This window comes from Trichechus manatus, unplaced genomic scaffold, assembly GCF_000243295.1.
Source record: "Trichechus manatus latirostris isolate Lorelei unplaced genomic scaffold, TriManLat1.0 scaffold00180, whole genome shotgun sequence".
Lineage (NCBI taxonomy): Eukaryota > Metazoa > Chordata > Mammalia > Sirenia > Trichechidae > Trichechus > Trichechus manatus.
The window spans coordinates 2269058-2274327 of record NW_004444116.1 but is presented as its reverse complement, the minus strand read 5'-3'; positions in this window follow the sequence as shown (position 1 = coordinate 2274327).

Sequence of the window (5270 nt, the reverse complement as noted above, 5' to 3'; positions counted from 1 at the left end):
GAAGAATTGAACGTTACAAACTATGCGGAGCGGTAACGGCGAAGTTTGTTTTTAGAAATCTTCATCTCATTTGGAAGGACTGGGCTGCCTCAACTTTTACGGACCCCTTGCTGGCAGAGTAGAACTGCTCCATAGTGTTGTCAAGGCTTTCACCTTTCCGGAGCAGATTACCAGGCCTGTGTTCTGAGGCATCTCTGGGTGGGTTCAAACCTCCAACTTTTTAGCTAGTAATTGAGCTCTTAACTCTTTGCCCTTCCTCTGCTCTCGTTGCTCTGTTCTGATTCTTGTTGAGCAGAGAGCAGGAAGAGAGGCGTCCAGATGCCTATAGTAAATGTCCGGACGGTTTCTCTAAAAGGAAGCGGAGTGTCAATAGACTTCTAAGGGAAATCGCTAAGGTAAAATGAGAATAATGCCTGAACAGGAACTTGAACCCTGGACCCTCAGATTTAAAGTCTGATGCTCTACCGACCGAGCTACCGAGGCCGCTGCTTCCAGTTTTCCCTCACTTCCTCCTGTAGGTTTTATGTAGATCAATTGGTTTTATGTTTCATGTCTTGGTTCCCAAATAGCTTCCTTGTAATTGCCCTGCTTCCCAAGAAGACTCTGTTTCAAACAGATGTTATAATCGCTAGAAGACTTTCCCTTCCTTCTGTTTTGTCTTCTGTCTGTTTAGACTTTCAGAAACAGACTTGGTCACCTAGACAAAGCGCTGCCGCCTTTCCGATCACATTGCTAGACCCAAGGGCTGCATTTTTGCCGAATGTCCCTCCGTTTCTTATTTACCCACTTGCGTCTATTTTTCTCGAAGCAACAGTCAAGCTGCTCTTCTTCGTATCCCTCTGTCTTGTCTTGTACACTTTTCTTGCAGCCTTGGAAGGCAGAGGAGAAAAGAGTTGAAGGAGAAAAAACTGTAGACAGAAGAGAACGTTCCATAATGTTGGGCAAGCGAAGGTGCATGGGTTTAATTTTCTGCATCTCTAGGCTTGCTTTTTCTTGTAATGCAACTTCTCTAGTATCTGTGAGCCACTCCTTTTTTTTCATTTTATTTCTCCTCCTCCTTCTCTTCAGTCTCCTTTTTCTCTTCCTCCTTCAGGTCTTCATGTCATGAATACTGTTCACTGCTCACATCCAAAGGAAAATAATAATTATCTTGATGATTTCATGTACATTAGGATATACTATCCAGAATATGACCTAAGATAGTTTTTGAGTTTTGACCTAACCCTGCAGAAATGCTGTACAAGGAATCTGGGAACAAATGAGGAAGTTTTGGAGAGAAGGAAAGATTAATCTCTCTGGGGAGAAAAGATAAGGCAGGGAATGGGAAAAGACAGTTGTTTATTTCTTTCAAATAACTCGGCACTTCCAAGAAACCAAGACTATGTGAAAACTGGGAAAATTGGTGTTTACTTAGCTTTAAGAATTTGTGCATTACTCATCTCTCCTATCCTATCAATATACAAGGCAGAGTTGGAGGTGGGTCACACAAAATGACCGTGAATTGTTTTATGTATCAATCCACAGGGAAACTAGGAAACAAATTTTAGAATTTCAATGAGACAAGCGTCCCTACCACTTATCTGGGCCCTCTTCTCTCCTCTTGAAGTAGCTTGGAAGTCACCAACCTGCACCTCACACATAGGGACCACTCTCCCAGGGATGTTTGGGACTCACTTGCTTATCGGGTGATTCTTCTACTTGTTGGTAGAGAATCAAGTTGTTAAAATCTATGTTATGAATGGATTATAATAAAATATTTTCCTAAGGTTAAAAGCAGACACTTCCGACATAGGGAGCTCTTGTTTGAGCTTCTAGGCATTTCTCCCTGGAGCTATGCCATATTATATTTGAGATAGAAAAGGTCTGAACATACCAACTTCTGGCAATCCCTCTCTTCATACTGTCATCTGCATCCCTTCATTACAGAGTTTAGTTCTTGGCTCATAATTCTCCACCCAAATGAACCATCATTATAAGTAACTTATAAGAGAGTGCCATTGAAGAAATAGGTCACTTCTGATCATCTCACAATCTCGGTTTATTAATTCAAAGTAATTGTTTTCAGAGGTTTCAGATGATATTTGATTCCTTTTTTTAATGCTGTTAAAATTTCTTCCAATTGCCAAGTTAAAAATTTGAAAACAGAATCTTAATATTCTCTTATCAACACTGTCACTTCCATGCTTGTACAGCGTCCTCACAGAATTGGCTGTGTGCTCTAATGGATAAGATATCTGATTCTGGAACTAGAGGCCTGAGAGGTCGAGTCCATTTGTGATCATTTATTTCTTATAGTGCAATACGTAGAAGATTCTTCAATTGACTTCCAGTGACTAATTGCTGAGGTGTTGCTGGAAGGCAGAAGTGATATAGGCGAAGTTTCTTCTTTCACAAACCAATAATTAACATTAAAGAGACTTTGGAAATCTAAAATGGGCTGAGCCTCAAAAAGACATGGGAGCAAATCTGTGGACCCACTGATGATCATCATCCTGTCCTCTCAGTTTATTACTTTTTTGTGATGATTTTCCAAGGTTTCAATGGGTGTTTATTTCTTTTCTTCAAGATATTAGTGAATCTCACTTTAATTGCAAGGAACTTCAAATCACAAGTTCTCACTGTGTTAATTTCTCTTTATATAGCCGCCTTAACTTCTCTATCAATTCCAGGCCCCTCATGGTTACTCTTCTTCTTCTTCTCCCCACCCCCCAGTCTCTTCCTATTTCAATTTGCAGGAATGATAGGAGCGATCTGATTTAACTTCTGCAAACTAACCCATGATGTGATGGTTATGGTTCTTCTGCCAAAGATTCTACACGAATGCTAGATCATGTATGAAAATGCAGACTGAAAAATGCAGAACATAATACATAAGTCTCTACCTTCAAAATGTTTTTGCATACCCTCACTTTTGAGAATCCTTCCAAAACAGATTGGCTTCTATTCTTCCCAGAACCTATGTGGATTATACATACAATTTAAAGGTTTTGGATTTCCTGAATAGAACACAGAGACCATAGGTATGTTTCTTTTAAGTTGAACTTTAATATCTCATACACTCCTGTACTCTAAGAATTCTTACCTAAGTCCCTCCTTTGAGGTGTTCAGGCACTGCTGTACACAGCAGACTGGACCTTCTCACAAATAACATATAAAATACACTTTTGAGACTTCCCAGTACAGTTTGATTTAACACGAACGCATCCCTGCTTCCCTCCATATCAGGAACTTACAAGGGTACATTTGGAATCCAGGTTGCTTTAGCCACAATATCAACCAATGACTTCGCAGTTACCCCAGAACTATCCTAATTGTGCTTCACAAGACTCAGAGCCAGATTAATCCCTGCTCTATCATTCTGCCTGTACTCAAGTCACTGCATATCTTTGTGTCTGACATCTGTCTAATGGTGTCCTTCAAGGAGACCTTTGTTTCTGTTTACTCCTCTCACATTCGATTGCTCTGATGAGGCGGCATCTGGGTCAGCTGGGAGGCAAGTTCTATTAGAAAAATGGAGTCCTACCAAGTTATAAGAGGTCTTCATGGGATTCCTGTGAACGTGGAGAAGATTCCTATTAGGGCAGAAGCCGGCAAAGAAGAGATACAAGTCATCTCTCCCACAGGTTGCTGCTTCTTAGGTCTTCTGAGAAATTCCAAGAAGATAATGGTAATCAGTATGAACTCCAGAGTCCAAGATCACTCTAGAGGCAAAGCTTATCCCTTGGTGTCATGGATTGAATTCTGTCCTCCCAAAATATCTGTCAACTTGGCTATGTCATGATTCCCAGTATTGTATGATTGTCTACCATTTTGTCATCTGATGTGATTTCCCTGTGTGCTGTAAATCCTATCACTATGATGTAATGAGATGGATTAGCAGCAGTTATATTGATGGCATCTACAAGATTAGATAGTATCTTAAGCCAGTCTCTTTTGAGATATAAAAGAGGAGGTGAGGAAAGAGACAGGGGAACCTCATACCACCAAGAAAGAAGCACCCAGAGCAGAGCAGGTCCTTTGGTCGCAGGGTTCCTGGGAGGAGAAGAGACCCTCCTAGTCCAGGGGAAGGTTGATGAGAAAGAGCTTCCTCCAGAGCCACAGAGAGAGAAAGCCCTCCCGTGGAGCTGAGGCCCTGAATTTGGACTTGTAGCTTACTAGACTCTGAGATAATTAATTTCTCTTTGTTAAAGCCATCCACTTGTTGTATTTCTGTTAAAGCAGCACTAGATGACTAAGATACTTGGTTTTCAGTGAATACCTTTAATGAGCTCCAAATCTTCAGATCACAGTGGACTGTCTTCAGGGCTCGCTCTGCCTCTGTGCAGAGACCCTCTCTTCTACAGCCACGTGCTTTATACAAATCCCCAGGTAAGAGAACTTTGTAATATTCTAGTCTGAAGAATCACCATGCTTATAAAACATTAAAGTGAATTTGCTACTTAAATTCATAAGTATCCTAAATAAATGAAGTCCCATATCAAACTCCTTCTCTTCTCTTTCCAATCCTATCCAATGCCACAAAAGAAAAAGAAAACAACTTAACAACAAGCTGTAAACTCCACTCCTCCTTCCCCAAAGTGAAAGGACATAGCATCTCTGTAATTAAGAGACTTGGAAATCTTCCTTAAAATTTCCAAATTTAAGTTGCATCATCAACCTTGACTTTTCAACACTGTGCCATCCTTTCCATTCTTGAAGTCACTATTTTGCTCATCTATCTGACAGTAGGACAAAGAATAAAGTTGCTGCACATATTGAATGAATAACTTTCAAATGATATTGCAAATCTGAATTTCCACATTTGAAATCTTGCTCTTCAGATTCCCATTAAGAAAAGATGGTATGTGAGTAGTAAAATGCACTGTAAATATTTCTAGACCTGTTCCAGGAGAAACCCGGGCTCACTAGCCTTTTGTGTGTGAGTTAGAAAGAAGTATGGGAAAATGGACAGTATTTACACCAGAACAGGGTGGTGAATCCTAGATCCTCAGTCTAGAGGCCTAGTGCAAATGAGCTATCCAGAAGTTTGATGGATTCAGTAAGAATCTATTCCAACCAAAAACGCTCGATCAGTGCCTGACCTTTGTTTCTTATTCTTTTCTCTTGAATAGTAAGCCCAAACACGCTAAAACTAAGTGGTTGCAAATAGAATATATTCTAGCCCAAAGCGGTGGTGGTGGTGGGGAGGGATTCTGCTTCTAAGCTCCCGCTGCTGTGCTTGCCCATGGAATCTGGACAACACCGCCTCCCCGTGGCTTTTTCCAAAGCCT